This window comes from Balearica regulorum, chromosome 3, assembly GCF_011004875.1.
Source record: "Balearica regulorum gibbericeps isolate bBalReg1 chromosome 3, bBalReg1.pri, whole genome shotgun sequence".
Lineage (NCBI taxonomy): Eukaryota > Metazoa > Chordata > Aves > Gruiformes > Gruidae > Balearica > Balearica regulorum.
This window is the reverse complement of record NC_046186.1, coordinates 65402535-65419413: the sequence shown is the minus strand read 5'-3', so window position 1 is coordinate 65419413 and position 16879 is coordinate 65402535.

Sequence of the window (16879 nt, the reverse complement as noted above, 5' to 3'; positions counted from 1 at the left end):
AGCGGAGCGCGTTGGGGGGGGGCTGGGGCTGAGCCAAGCGGGGGGAGCGGGAGGGGCTTATCGGGAGAGGGAAAGCCCCGCTCCCGCCGGTACGGGGCGGGGGGCAGCCGCCGGTGGCACGGGGGCGGGAGGGCGGCAGCGCTGCCCAGGAGGGGCAGAGCGCGCCCCGCCGACCGGAGCCCGACCGGGATCGGGATTTGGAGCTGGCCCCCCCGCAGGTGGGGCGGGGCGGGCGGCCGTGCCGGGAAGCTGCCGCCGCCGTGGGCTGTGCCGCGCCCCGGGGGTAGGGCGGCTGGGGGGGGGAACGGGCGAGCGGCTGAGGCGGGCGGCAGCTCGGGGCCCGGCGGGTGTCGGGGGGTCTCCGTGCGCGCTTCTCGCCGGAGCCCCGGTCCCGGCCCGTGCGGTCAGGGCTGGGCTCCCGCCTCGGCATCCCGGGCGGTGTGAATGTCCAAACAGCGGGGAACAGCTGGAAATTGTCACCTGAAGATGCAGGAATAAAACGGGGAGGGAAGGAATTATCAAAATAATGCAGTGTCGTCTTGGGGGGGCGGGGGGGTGGCGGGTTAAGGTGCAGAAACATGACAAACGTTACAGCCTTGACTTGGGATTTTTCATCCCATGTAGTTCCTGGTAGGGGTAGCTCCGTGGGTGACGGACAGCGGGGGTGAACCCTTAGGATACAAGTTAGATGGAGACTGTCAAGCTGCTGCGCACGCCTGGAGCAAAGCTGGAACCCACCGCGCCTCAGCAGAGGCATTGCGGAGGGGCAGCAGGCTCACCTTCTGCCGGAGTCCAGCTCGGTGGGAGGCACAGGAGAAAATTGGTAACAAATATTAACGGGATTCCCGCACCCAGGGAGGCCAGATGCTGCCAGTCGGCTGCGAAACAGCAGCGCTCGTGCCGTGCCTCTGCCTCATCGACAAGCAGCAGCTCTTCGTTCCTAAGTGTCGCCTGCTGGCGTGCTCATGTTGGTACCTGCCGATTTATCCAACTTGAGAATAAAAAATACAACCTGTCCTAAGAACAGCGCGCCAGCTCCCAGGCTGAGCAGTTATTCTGAGCCTGGCAAGCTTTTCCTCACACATAAATTAACTTTTTTCCTTCTGACCCAGATCCCGCAGATTAGGTTTCCATGATTTCCTTACGTGCAAGAATGCACCTTCATAGAGCAGTTACGGTTAGTGGTCTGTGACTGATCCAGACTGCAAGGACAAGAGCTTGCATGAGTTGTCTGGGCTCTAGAGGTGAAGTCAAAGTGGGTAGGACAAAACCTGTAAGAAGTGAGGTCTGTCTCATGGGAGGGTGCCACGTTTTGTAAATTGCAGTTTATCTACAGTGATTGGCCAAACTTTGCCTGGAACAGTTCCCCAATTTCTTCCTATTGAAGACTGGATGTACATCCTGGATCATTTTGTACCTGTAGCTGGTGTCTTAGTTTTCCAAGAAAATTAGCCGCTGTTATTTTCAAATCTTTTTGAAGCAGCTATCACAAGAAGTTTTGAGTCACATGGCCTAGTTTCTTTGCCTGCAGACATCAACATTTTAGAGATTTTAAACCAGTTTCTGGTGTTGGTGGAAACCTTCTGAAATGATATGTTTTTCAGTATCTTGCATTCTATAGCTAAATGTCCTACCTACCTTAGTTCACAGCTTTGAAGCTTGTGAATTGCATTTCTTTCTAGAAACCAGAGGAATGGAGAAAGCGTGGCCAATTTCTGAGGCCACAAGTTTGGGCAAATCCTGATCCCAGCCACCTCAATTGCAGAATTTCCATTTGTTTTGGCAAGAGCAGATTTCACCCCTAGTTGTTTAGATTTCCAAGACAAAAAAAAAAAAAATTATCCCTTTCACGACCACGCTCACAGCCTCGTAAATGTGCTTGGCTGCAGTAACAGAGGGTCAGACCTCCAAGGAAATCTATTCAAGTCTTCATGTTCCTATAAAACAGTGAAAACCCCATGGATGTGTAATAGGGGCCTGATTCTCTGGAGCAGGTGTGGAGTGTTGCACTAAATGGTCCAGTTTGAGCCAGGAAAGCAGCTACTTACCAAGTGTCAGAGGAGCTAGAGGAGTAACTGCTTAAATGCTGTGGCTGAGTACAGGAGTGTAACGTCTCAAACATCAGTTTAAGCTTCCTGGTTTGCAAGGTCAAATCTTGGTGATGTCCAGTCGGCCTTTACGCTCTGCGAGGGTTGTGCAGTGTGTATGTGAGACCTTCTCGGGGTGAAATCCTAGAAATATATACAGAGATCAAGTAATTCACGGCAGTTCGGTAGTCATGGAGATCTGCCATAATGTTCTGGGGGTGAAAAAAGTGTTCCACAAGTGTGGCAAGGACCTGCTGGCTCACACAGAGGAGGTGTCTGCCTCCTGGGCTTTTCTCATTCAGATCTACTTAATGAAGTAGTGACAAGCTCTCTGTGGGTAGAAAGCACCATTACTAAATGCGTATCCAAAGGAAAGGCCACTTGTTAACATTGCTGAGGACAGTTTTGTAGCTATGTGGCAAAACTTACTGAACCAAAGACCTATGTCCATTAACAAAGAGGAGAAGGGTTGTGAGTAGCAGCAAGGAGGACTGAAGGGGGGTCCTATGTAATCACAGCAAGGTGAAGTGGTATGATGTGTCTAAGCTGATTTGGTAAAGACAAACTGGGCATCATTAATAGTATGTCTGTGATCAGCACCAGAAAACCCCCTATGGCATCAAAAAGGGAGTAGCACAGATAGTGGCCTTCATCTAGGCGATTCAGGGATTCCCACGGCTCTGAGCCAGCCATGAGCCAAGTTTGTGACCTAGGACAAGTTTTTGGCAGAGCGGTGAGTAGGAGCAGGCCTGTCGGGCAGAAACCTCAAGGTGCATACTAGTTCTAGACAGGGAAACGCATCTCACCTACCTTGATGCTACCATGTGTGCTGCCCAATTTCCCTTGCCAGGTCTGGCAGGGGAACTAGACTGCCACAGTCCCCTGGTACGTGCACTTTCCTCCTTAGACCCGCGGTTGGTTGTGGGGTCACGAGGATCCCTCTGTGTGAGGGGTCTCCAGCAGCCTCTCCAAAAGGCCCTCCTGTTCCCCATGTCATGAAAACGAAGTGGCTCTCCTGGGGTCCGCAGGTCCTTCCTGCACATTGTCAGCCAGGACTTGTCCTGGAGATGTGTCTTTCTGACGAGTGCCATTAGTCCACACCAACTGGTACTGCAATTTCTTTCTCCGCAGTCCAATCCTTTGTAGAAGCCTTGTTTTTCATAACTCAAAACCAAGTGTGTCTCTTTCTTTCTAGATATTGTGCACAGAGTAGTTGTGACCATTTCACTCTGAAGTGAGTTCTTTTAAAAGCCAGGTAAGTAGTTACATTATTCACACAAATATTGAAAAATTTAACTGGATTTCTGTTCACACTTGGATCTTTTCCACTTATCATACTTTCTCAGGAGTTCCTTTGTCAGAATAGATATGATCTCCTCCTTTAGTAAATCAACAAGGGAGATGTTAGCAAAACAAGCCACCTTTCACAGCCTTTTATTCTTATTTGTTGGTATTTTTTGATATTTTATTTCTTTCCCTATACAAAGGGCTAGCAACAGAAAGCTGACTTTAAGCTTATGTGATTTGCAGATGTTCACAAATTGTTCAGTCTCACTGAATTTTGATTTAGAACATAAAAGGCACCTCAAAATCCAGCTGTAGTAGCATAAACAGCGTCACATTTGTAAAAAGAGATCCACATAGAAAGGATCAAGAGACTTTGAGAAAATGTACTAAGACTGTTTTCTGCAGAGAAGAAAAAATCCCATAAGCCATATATTTTGGTTTTATGGGTATTGGCCAGTATTTCATTCTTGGTGTAATCTCCTTTGAGGTTAAAAAATGAACTGAAAGCATCAATAACAGAAATAAATGACTGCCCGTAATCAGTATGACGGTATAGGAGCAAACAAGACTTTCTCAATGGATACAGACCAGACACTTGAAATCAGGGTCATACACTGAAAAGAGACTCAATTGACAAGAAATGGAAGTACATAAAATAGCGCCATTTTACTTAAAGTGCTGACAGAGCGAGCGAGCCATATTCCACTCCATGGCTGTCAAAAGGCATGAGAGAGAGCTCATGGGAAAAGGTTGTGAATAATTTTGCAGTCCTCCTCTCTGAAATAGTATATTATATTATGAATATAAATGTATATAAATTTATATAAATCCTGTATTATAAACACTCTATTTAGGTACTTCTGTGGAAGCATAGGGTGAAAAAGAAAGAATTAGATCAAAACAGTGAAAACTCAAACTCAGGCCTCTGCAGTTCTCCTGCACAACTTTGAAATGATCATTCAAGTCCAATTTCATGCTGATCAAACAGAGCTATTCATAGCCAAGAAATAAAAATAAAACATCCCTTGTGGGAGTAGACTACTTTGACTGGTTTGCTTTATTGCTAGTTATTACTGTCACCTCTCCAGATAACAGGTTGCTGCTCAGCCAGCTACTTAAGATGAGTAAAATGTCACCTCTGGGCTCCAGTTGGTTATCTTGCAAAAATACTGTCTCAGAAGAGAGATGAGTCCCTCGTCCTGTCCCTCTGCAGTCCCCATCTGTAGTTTCCACTGGTGCTGCAGTGGATTTTTGCCTCCCATCCCCTGTTATTAAAGCCCCTTGCTGGGTGCCCAGGAACGTCTGCGCTGCAGCTCCCCTCTCCTCAACAGCTTTGGCTGAAACTCGGAAAGCAAGAGAGAAAGTGACATTGGTCCTTCAGCCTCCTCTCTAAGTAGTTTTGGTCCCACAAGTCACTTATCATTTTTCCAAAGTAGTGTTATATGAGTCCTTCCGATTTTTAAGACAATAAAAGCTGGGTTTCCTGAAGCATCTTTCTCTGCCCTTAACATGGAATAATGGCAAGCAAGCTGTTCTCGTCGCAGTTGGTCAGTGAAGTTTGCCAGGGAAAAGTGGTTTAATCAGAAACTGTGAGCGCCTCAGCTCAGAAATGATTTGTGGCAACTGGCTGAAGGCAGACCCTTGCAAAGCCCTGAGTATTTTTCAAGTCCTGGGAGCTTCAGTTCCAGAGCAGCACATTTGAAACTTTTGCAACTACTGAGGGAAAACTGGGGGCATTTGTTACCTTCACTACTGTTATTCAGAAGTGGGTAGGTGATGAAGTTAAAGGAAATGATACCAGTTTCACATAGTTATCACTGAGATGACAGGCAGTGCACGGGTTTTCCAAGGGAGTATCGTGTCAGTGAAAAATATCCATTTTGTGGGAAATTGCAAAACACAATCATCCACAGCCTGGAAATTTTTCCAGTTCTCCATGAATGTTTACTGTAAAGAAGCTGTTAGCATTTCTTCCAGGCGTTTCTTAACAAAAAAAAAAAGGAAACACAACATGTAATCTGTGAGCTGTTACTCATTCTTTGAATAATGGATGCTATTTTTTGCGAAGGCCCCAAGCGACACACAGGCAAGCTTTCTCAGCGTCTGTAGGAAGGTGGTATAGCAACAGTTACGGAAGGAGAAGGGATGAAGAAGTCATAATTGCTCTTGTGGTGTTTACTTTTGAAAAACTGGATTGAGTTTCCAAACATCCAGTGGGGAAGCATTTGCCATCCCTGGGATCTGTCTCCTGTGTTGAGGGGAGCGACGGGCTATCACTAACTAAGCATAAACGCCTGGGTCTGGGGATTTATAACGAGATCTCAGGAGATGGGTTCTGCTATTACTAATTGCTATTACTCATTTGAACGGGAAGATTGGTTTAGACATCTGTGGTAGGGAAACTGCAATCAGTTATTCCATATTCCACATCTGAAAACTTTGCCGATGTTTGCAATAATTGTGTACGCTCTCCGCTGTGGTAGCAGGGCAGGCTGAGTGCAGCGCTTGCTGTTCTCCCACCATCCTTGTTCTTACAAACAGATGGGCCTCGTGTACAAGTCGTGTCTCAGTTGCATTTCGCTAACAAAAGCAGCAATCAAAATCACCACTGCGTCTACAAAGAATAATGAGGATTAGAATCTCATCCAGTGTGCCGGGAGGCTCGTTCACATTCCCTGATCTGGCTATTCCCCATTTTTCCATTTTATGAAAGGACCCCCCCCCATATGTCTTTCTTTCCCTAAGACAAGAGAGCTAAAAAGCTTTCCTTGATCAGTGGGGGTAAGATCGTGTTCATCACATCTCCTGTATACATAATTCTTACACATCATATACTTCTGCCACAATTATAATTTAATTTATGCCTCTCCAGAAAAATATACCAGTTGTCTCCATGGTCACCCTGTTTATCATCTCCGGCTGCGGGAGCCGGTACCGGCCAGGTGCAAGGACAATGGCTGGCTATTCATTTCTCTGCACCAGCTGTTCCCCTCAGCATGCACCGGGTCTGGGTCCTGCTGATGACAACCCTCTTATGGCCGCTGCTGCTGTGAGTTTAATTTTATTTTAAGAGCTAATCCAGACCGATCATTTTGAAAGCGTGTGTAAATATAGCGAGGGGTAAGTATCTTTTATAGAAAGGCATATATTATAGAATAGCTTATAGGTCTGTGTAAGCTTTTGGGGTTTTTTCCCCAGACTTACGGGAGATGTGGACTGGTATGATTAGATAACGCCAGGTAGTGAATCACTAACCTGCTACAGGCGTCCACCAAATTCTGTGTTCCAGTATATGAGTCAAATCATGACTTAAGCCACCAGTGACAGCCGTCACGAGTCCAGTACCTGATAAAAGCGGTGGATGCTGAAGAAGAGCCCATAGTGCATCTCAGCCCTACAAAGACCTTGGAGCCAGCAGAGCCCATTTCTTGGATCTGCTTGTGCCCACAGGAGCCGGTCTGCACCAGCAGCTTAGAGGTCCTAGGACAGTGCTGCTTCTGGCTTTTCATTACGTGAACCCCCAAACAAGAAGAGGAGAGGAGTGGGTGCTGGTGTTGAGGAGTTCATAATGAACTGATGTCATAGGAAAGAAAAGAAAATTTGTCTACTGAATGTCACGAGGCCTCTGAAGCCCAGATTGAAGATCCAAGTCCCAGTCATCTGCTTTCAGGAGCATGAAATCCATAGTTTCACATTTAAAAAGCAAATAAGACTATCTGGGTTTTCAGGGAATTTCTGGTTCTGGTTTCAAGTTGTGCACAAAAACATTATCTGCGAGGTTTTTAAAAACTGCTTTGAACAAGATGTTTTGTAACACAGGGGGAGATATAATCTGCAGCTGTATGAAAACAATGCAAAAAAAAGAGAAATTAAACTCGGAAAATCTTTTCTAAGTCTTGATGATGTCATTCACAGATCTCTTCCAACTAATTGTTTTAAAATTAATTTTTCAGCTAAATGTTTTACTTCCAAACCTTTTTCATTAATATTAAATGGAGACAGAACTGACTGTCTTCTAGCTATGGCAGTTACATTTAACTTACATCAAAGGAGCTTTTCCTTCCCCTCTTTCTTCTCCCAGCTCAGTCTATTATATTATCACTCAAAATTTCCCACTGAAGAACGTACTTCTGCCTCTAAGATTTCTGCTCGCTTTCCTCCAGCTCAGAGGAGGAATTTGCCAGTACTTTGACCTTTCTCTCTCTCCTAATCTAACTTGAACCAGTAGATGCCAAAGGTAGCTTAGTTATTTCATACTTTTCCAGTTTTATCTGCCGATAGTCTGTCATTCTTTGTGTAGACTCAGGTGTCTGCGGAATAGTACATTCTGTTCTTCTGCACGCCAACAAAACAAGACAAATGGGATGCTGTAAGTACAGTAATAAAACCCCCAAATAAATGAAACTTTGAGAGAGGTCACTCAAAAATAGCTTCAATTCCAACAGACCCTGCATTAGTGACTCAAAATTGTGTACGTAGCCAATTAAACCAGTAGTTCATGCTGAGATACAGAGATGGGGACACTGGCTATTTTTCGTGAACGTTGACCTTCCTTCCAGGAGATCCACATTCTCTTCCCAGCTGTTCCACGTGTTTATAGTGTGATGTTGAGAAAATAATCCTCTCTCTTCAGTTTAAAATTTCCCATTTGTTAGAATAAGGACCATGATATGGCTGTCCTTTGTAAAATGCCTTGAAATCCATGGATAAAGTCAAGCCTTACACTGAAAAATCACCAGCAGTATGCATTTACAGAGCAACTTCTTAGAGCCTCAGAAATTATACAAAAATGCGTATATTAATTCATGTTTGTTCTAGTTAGATAAAGCTGTCTGAAAAGGCAATATTCCCGGTTCATGGGCAATTATCCTTTTTTTAAAATTTCAGTTTTGGTCCAAATCATACCAAACTCAGAAATGATTAATATTTCCTGCAAATGGGAAGTTCAAAGGGAAAAAAAAAATTAAAAAAAACAACCCAGAAATACCAAGGAAGGATGGCTTCCAAAAGAAATTACATTCCCAAGTGAATCCTGTGTTATAGATAACGGGTGCCTTGGGTGGGGGGTAAGGAGGAAAAGGAAATTAGTCTTGCAGGGTGCCTGAAGAAAACCAGACACAGCTTGTGTATTTAAATTACCATTTCTCTTTGCGTTTCAACCCTAACGCTTAGCCAAAATTCAAGGTTCTGTAGTCATTTTCTGTTAGGAAAAGAAATTAATGGTAAGAGAGGCAGGTGTCTTCTTTGACATAGTTCCACTTGTTTACAAATATTGTACAAATTCTTTTTTTTCCTTGAACAAGGCAGAAACCAGCAAGCTGGAGACAGCTTCTCAGAAGGGGGTCCGGCATGTCGAGCCGCTAGCACTCAGCTCAGCAGGATCCCAGGAGATTTTCCCAGCACCACCTTCCCCATGCTTATTCAGGCCGTAACTTATGCTTGGCTTTACCTCCTCCCTCTCGGGTACGCAGGTCCTCCGGGGCTGCTTGCATAGAGGCACGGTCCAGGCAGCGAGTGTTGCACCTTGAGGTCTCTCCCAAAATCCCCTGCTGGTGGGCACAGCATTGAATTAACAGAGTCCGCCTTGGAGAATTTTAGAGAAAAGTTGGAAAAAAAGCTCTCAAGGCTATCTGAAAGCTCAAAAAGGAGAAGAGAACCCCCAATGTACTTTCCTCACCACAGAAAAATACCACTAATGCAAGGGTGTTTGTTACTCTGGGCCCAGCTGCTGCTTTGAACGTCTGAGATGATTGGTGATTTTCAGGAGCAGGCTCCATTAGGTAACAATTCAGTACACTTCTGCCACAAGAAATAGTTGAGATGACATGGGCAGGATGGGGATGGGTAAAGGTGGTACACGGATGCCGACAGCATCTCAGCTTGGCACAGCCGTCACTGCCAGACACAACCTCCTCGCCATTCCTGTCACAGGCTGAAAGGTCTCTCTTGCTGTAAGCAGAAGTCTTTTTTTCAACTCCCAAAAGAAAAGTGGATTGTGTGTCACAGACTCTCACACCAGGAAAGGTACATGAACTCAGTGTAAATGATAATAATGAAATTGTAGTACGTATGTAATTTCCAGCAGCAAAAAATACACTACCAGTCAGGAAGGAGGAACTAGAAAAAAAAATCGAGAGGTCTTTTTCATTATCTAATTTGCCATCATTCCTTGATTTCTCCAAGCGAGGGTGTGAGCTCTGGGGTAGATCACTAAGGCTCCTTCCCTCTTTTCTGTGGTATAGAACACTATACGCTACAAAAAAGAGAAGCTGGCATTGGAAGCTGTAGGGATGCCATGAGCTCCGGCAATTCTAGCGAGTCCATAGAGAATTTATGGCGGATAGCCCCAGGCGCATGATCAAAAGAGCAGAGAGTGAAGGTGATGTTCAGTCTTTGGCAACACTGAGAATAGCTGAAGTTTCTTGGAAGAGCTGAGGGTTGTTTTTTTCCCTAAGTTCCCTCATCTCTAATGAGCAAGAGTGCTTCTGTCAGGTATTGAGTTTAGATTTAGATTGCAGTGTTGTTCACTACTCTGTTACAAAAGTCAAACAGATTTAACGTCCAGACCTGTAAATCCTTTGCAATGAAACAGGAAAAAAAATGAAGTTACAGAATGAAGACCAGTTAATAGGAGTGTATGCAGGAATGGCCTGTAGGGTTTTCTCATTAACTGCTGTGCTGATTTATATTGTTGTCATCGCAATCTTTTTGTATTATATTTCATTATGTTCAGAGAATATTGTTAGAATTAGATTGAAATTTGTCTTCATGGGAGGCATTGCCCTCACTGAAGGATAAGCATGATATTCCTGGGCAACCTGTAATGCAATTTGCCACCTACAGCTGCCAGCTCATGTCCACTGGATCTTTATCACCATGCACAGGGCCAGCCCAGAATCTTGGGAATGGTTAACAAGGTGATTTCAAAACACTCACATCTGCATTAAGCCTTCAAGTAAAAGACAAACAACCACCTTTGTGTGTGACTGAGGAAGGGAAAATCCAGGCACCTTCCTCCCTGGTTCAGGGAGACTTGAAAGCAGCTGCTTCTGCTGGGGTTCATGCTGTCCTGGTTTTGGCTGGGATAGAGTTAATTTTCTTCCTAGTAGCAAGTATAGTGCTGTGTTTTGGATTTAGGATGAGAATAATGTTGATAACACACTGATGTTTTTAGTTGTTGCCAGGCAATGTTTACATCAAGTCAGGGACTTCTCAGCTTCTCATACTGCCCTGCCAGCAAGGAGGCTGGGTGTGCACAAGAAGCTGGGAGGGGACATGGCCAGGAGAGTTGACCCAAACTGGCCAAAGGGATATTTCATACTATATGACATCATGTTCAGTATATAACTTGGGGGAAGCTGGGTGGGGGTTTAGAACGCATTTTGGGAACTAGCTGGGCATCAGTGGTGAGCAATTGTGCTATGCATCACTTGTTTTGTATATTCTTTCATCATTATTATTATTGTTGTTGTTCTTTTTCTGTCATATTAAACTGTTTTTATCTCAACCCATGAGTTTTACGTTTTTCCCGATTCTGTCCCCCATCGCACTGTGGGGGGGATGAGCGAACAGTGGTGGGGTCGATTTAGGTGCTGGCCGGGTTAAACCACGACACATGCTCATGCTGCCAAGAGCAGCCCAAAGACGTCCTGCCTGGTAGGATGTGTGCATGCATGGCAACTAATCGCAGACTGTACATCAGGCTACAAAAACAGAGACCAATTAATCATCGTTTCACTTTGCCAAGTAAGTACTTACGCTCATCTTGCATACAGGAAAAACGAGTCATCGGGCTGTCGCAGAAAGAGCTGGGGCCAGTGCCAGGACCGGGAAACAGGTATCCAAACTCTCCAGCATGCTAGCTTTTGTCCTGCTACGCTCAGGCAACAAAACTGATCTCCCGCGGAGTCGGACTCGAGCCAGCTCCTCTGGAACAGGGGAAGGCAGCAGCCAGCCTGTCCTGACATCCCAGGGGACATCTGGGGCAGCCGGATCCTGCTCTTTGCCAGGAGCACGTTGCACTTCCTAACTTTTGGCTTCTTGTAACTTGCTCTTTCTTGAGAGGAACTGGGGTCTCAAGGAGCCCCATGTGGCAGTTCTAGGGGCTTCTGGTTGCTTCTACAGTAGCAAAATAGCAGGCACAAAAAATAACAGTGGCAAGCTTTGAAGACCAGCCAATGTTTCATTTCCATTTCACTTTCAACATTTTGTGTGTGTGCATACAAACACAGGTGCAGATTAAAAGCTTCTCATTAAAAAATAAAACCAATAGCCTAGACTTTCCTTAAACTTGGAGGCATCACGGTAGATGCTTCACAGGTCCCATAGCTGACTCTGTCCTTTTCAAAGGCAGACCAGTACAAACTTCTCGCTCCCGTTGTTAGAACTCAATTCATCCTATAGACTCACTGCTTGTAGGCCCGTGAGACTGCCTGTCTTGAAATAAGCACACATGTATTGTTCAGCTTGCAGCATTTTCCTCTCACAACAGAACAAAGAAAGAAAATATAATAAATAAATAAATATTTTTTTAAAACCCCAACATCAAACTTAGCAGAGAAAACAAGATGCTTGGCCAAACCTAGTTCTCTGGGGGAGCTGATAGTTGATTTACCCTACTAACACATCAGTAATTCTCCATGCTACAGAAGAACTATGTGGTTCAGCTTCTTTGCTCTCAGGGTTGGTGCTGAAATCCCCTAGCCACATGCTCAGGAAGGGAATCTTTTATCAAAAAAACTTTGCTCTTTGCACCACAAGTACTGTACGTAGCTGATATTGCCCTTCTATTATACCCTTGAATGGGATTGACTGTAGTGATGTGGCAATGATGCGCTGACAGGAGAATTTAGCCCCAGTTTGATGGGACAAGGCAAACACACTGATTTTGGCACTTGGATTCAGGAGGGCAAATATCAAGGAGCAGGTCTCTGCGGACATTACTGGCTCAGTGGCAAAACTCTGCTGATCCAAATTCAAGAGACTAGTCTGAAGGAGGACATTGTGTTAGGAAGCTGGGAGAAAAGGAAAGGGGTCAGAGACTGAAGTCGCTGGCCCAGCAGCAGCAATTAGAGTTCACCATCGTTATGAGGTTACATATACCAGTGGGGACTCCGGCTGTATGGGGAAACAAAAATGTGGTGGAGCAAAAGGAATATGAGGAGGAGACAAGGATTCGAACCTGGCTGGAGGAGTTGTAAGGCCCTGATAACGAGTGCATGTCGCAAACACCCGTCTGGACATGGACAGGGATGGGCTGATGATGAACAGGGAGTGTTGAACAAGGATGGAGCCTGCGGAGGCGGGATAATGTCCTGTGAGACCACTCCTCTATTCCTGAAACATGTAAACGATGACCATCTGTGCCCTGTGCACCATGTGCCTGTGACAGATCACCACTCACTTGGTGAGCCCTGAAGGGGGGGGGGGGCAGTGAAACCCCCAGGACCCCCACAACCCACCGACTCATTTCTAGAACATTTCTGAACGTTCCTGAGCACATACTGTGCCTGCTCAGTGATGACAGACCCCCGCCTATGGGGCGGGCACATAGGGTTATAAAAAGCGGAAACATAAGTTTTCAGCACGCGCCCACCACCTGAAGACTACAACTATGAGCAGAGAACATTGCTGGATCCAAGGGTGGTGATATCTTTTTTCCGCCTCTCTCTCTTTTCTTTCTCTCTTTTTTTTTCTCTCTATCACTTTCTTTGTCTCTAACTTAATTTTCAGCATGTTAGAGTAATATCGTCACATGTTTTGCTAAAACCTTACCTTTCATAGTTCTGCTAAATTTTGAGCATTGTTATGACCTTTGCCAAGCCTCTATCTTTTGTAGTTCCACTGAATTTTAAGTAAATTTATGATTAGTTTGAATCTCTAAAGTAATTGTCATTACTTCTGATTACCGTGCAGAGAATTAAAAAGTTAACCTCACCCTCACCCCCTGCGTGGGACGGGACAGGAGTCCATCTCCAGACAGACCCAGTATGAGTCAAGGTGGTGTTTATGTGTAGAAGGGACAGGTTTTGTGCTTGCACATGGTTAGGGAAGGCAATAAGCTCTGCCCCTTTTCTTTCCAGAAAGAAAAAGGATAGCTGTTAAAAAAAAAAAAAAAAGGGAAAACAGGAGAATTTCCACACTGGACCATTCTTACTCCACCTGTGCAAATACCTTTGTATCCATTGGCCACAAATCTGGAAGGTCCATCTGCTTCCAACCAACACACCAACATGCACTGATCGAACCTCACATGCTCTTACTCTATGTCCCCTTGTTTTACTAGATCACAGAAAGGGAGGAGGAGGGAGAAATCCAGCGGATTTACTCTAATCCTTGAATTCAGCTTTGGATCTGCTTTCTATGGTCTCAGAACCACCCCCTTGTCTATATAAACAATAACCCATGCTGAACAGGCAATTTTGTACAGCCTGTGGAGATGAAAAAGGAGAGAAGAAAGAGTATTGAGAAACAAAGACAGTATATAGTCTAGGGAAGCATAATATAATAGTGGTAGAGTTTGCATTTTATGCAAAAAAAAAAAATCCCACTGATTTTCTTGACTTTTTTACTAGAACTTGCTGAAGTTAAGAGGCAGAGAGTAATTTTACAGACTCTGACACATTTAGCCGAATGTAGAGCAAAAAGCTTGGGAAATACCTTTCACATTTGAATGTACAAAATAATACATCTTGCGGTTTGTATCAGCCTGGCTTTCTACATGCCTAGGATTTAAATGTAAATCTTTGTCAAACATAAGGAGTTTTTAAGGGCGTTAATCACACAGCCCTTTTTACAGTCTGTGAAGTGATTTGAAATCATTGGGGAGCATTAATACCTTGCGGGGAGAGTTCCAGGTTAGAAGCCTGCAGTTTGCAGCACTGCTAAGACATATAAATCACTTCAGCTACGGTGGAATGTGATGATTTGAAACCATCAGGTTTGGAAATGGAAAAAAGACTTGATCTTGAAAGATTCAAACTGCATTGAATATGCTGAGCCCAGTCCTACAGCTCTGATTGAGACATACTCAACAAACATCAAAGTACAAGCTGCAAGATCAAATACTTTCTGCTGGAAAACTTCCAGTAAAACTCACCCTTTCTAGCTCTGCATCTATTTAGAAACACTGGGCCTAATTGTACAGCAGTTTGCACTTGGTGTAATCACCTGCTGTTGTGCAAACTGAGCACAAACACCTTTTCTGATCTAGTAGTAATTGTACATCATTTTGCCATCTTTGTGAGATGCAAAGCCACGGTGAACGAATGCTTTATTCTGCAAGGAGAAAGAAGTTGGAGAGAGAATTTTCTTGCTTCCACGAGACTACCAGCCTATAATAAGCAGAAAAAGATGGAAAGATGAAGGACACCCACAAAACTGTGGAAGTTACATAAAATGGAAATAGAAAAAGAATGGAAGCGTAGCAGCTTCGTTCCTACAAGCAGCATCAGCCCTGGAGTAGGAAAACATTATCATCTTTACCATCTTGTCCTCTAACCTTGCTCACAGGCAATCTTGAGGACTGGAGGGAAAACACAGCTTGCATCCAGTTTATGTATTATTTATGCCAGACCTGCACTGTCTGAGACCTAGTACTGTGCTAATAGGAAATGTTAAGAAAGGAAAGCTCTAAAAAAAGGATTTAGGAAAAAACAGCTGTCAATTGGTGATGCTCAGCAAGATGTAATTAGCGTTACTGGATCAGACGGGATGTGTTTAAACATTACACTGGCTTCTAAAAGCCATTTTGTATCCACAGAGAAAAGAATAAAACACATTTCTACATTTACCAAATTTCTAAGCATACCAAAATGCTGCTGCTTCTGAAGTTTCCCTGCCTTTTGCCATGACTTAGTTCAGCAGTAAAGATGATAGGAGAGAGCAAACGGGAGTTGTATGCACAGGTTGTGAAGAGTTACATATTTAGCTTGATTAATATTTGCTATTGCAAAAGATATCTGGCCTTTTTTTGGAGGAGCTCAATTGCTACCTCTGCCTCACAGCAAGCCTTTGCAAGTCTGGAGAGGAGCGGTGACAAGTGCTCTGCCTGCCTTCCATGGAGCGCCATTCAAGCTTGGACGACAAACGCTGTTTTTCAGGTTGCTGCGGTCCTTCTGCCATCTGCACTTGCACTGCCAAGATCCTGCCAAAATAACTGAGCTCGAGCCCTTCCAAAGGGGGAGGACGGAGTGCGCTACCAGGAGCAACTCATACATGGATTCAGAGTGAGACCCTGCTTATCCATCTTCCTCACAGAGGACTTGAATGTGTAATGCTTATCGATATGGAGATAGTGCTTATCAATATGTATATATGCTCCTACATACAGCACTTACACGATATGCTTTAGACTGAGGTTAAACACTCCAGAATTATAAATGACACCTTCCATGCAGCCTTAATTTAGTTCCTTGTATATGTGCAATAGAAGATAACCTTTAATTAAACGTTCTTATTTTTTTTTTCCACAGGGATCTTGTCATATGGTGAGAACAGCGATAAGAAGCAAGACTGGGAATTAATGAGGATCCTTGCTTCATTTGCTTCACCATGTAGGAAATGAAATTTCTGCAAAGGCAGGAGACTGCAGGAGCAAGCATGTCTTCTGGAATAAAGCAAGTGAATATTACAAAATAAAACTCAGTCGTGTCCCTGATGCTGCTACAAATTTCCTCCCTGACCGTAACCACAGTTCCCTCAGTCTGCTTCGTGGATGGTGAATTGATAGTTTAGACATGGCAGGGTGGAAAAGAAGTGCATGGGTCAGTACAACACGGGCTGACATTAGAGTGCCTGGCAGCTTTGCAAATCAGAAAAGACCAAGTCTTTGTAAGAATAGGAAGGCACAGAAACAGGACATGACACCCAGTAGGATTAGGTACCTATTAATATCCTAACTCTGTGTGACGTGATATAGTTCTTCCGTAACAGAAAATTTGCATTTGGCAAAATTCTCCTTGGGACAGTTTTTAAGCTCCACTCCAACATGTGAAACACCCACGTTTTCTGAAAGACCAGTTACTCAACTTGAAAACAACAACAGAAAGTACTTCTCCAATTTTTCTCCCCATTACCACCGGTACGTTAAATGACTTCATTTTGGGGGTGAGCCAAGGAGTAGCTTAGCAGCTTGTTAGAAAGAACAAACTAAAGATTTCAAAGCATCTGCGTAGTGATCCTGACCAGGAGATCGCTGTGCGTCGAGGAATCGGTCATCCACATGACAGTGAACCTGAGCAGTCCCAGGCGTGTGCCGTGCCGCACGTCCAGCGCGGCTTCAGCCTGCGTCGTGCTGCGCAGATCCCTTGGCCACGGGACAAACCCAGCCACCTTGTTATAACGGAGGAGCCTGCGGGCAGCTCCCGCTTGGTACCCGTGATGGTACCACCCGCCTGGCCTTGCCGTTATCTGAAAGTGCAGCGAGAAGTCCTCCTGCAAACACCCTTTAGGAATAGAGTCGTTTTCTTCTAAGGAAGTTATTTAATAGCGCGAAGGACCAAAAA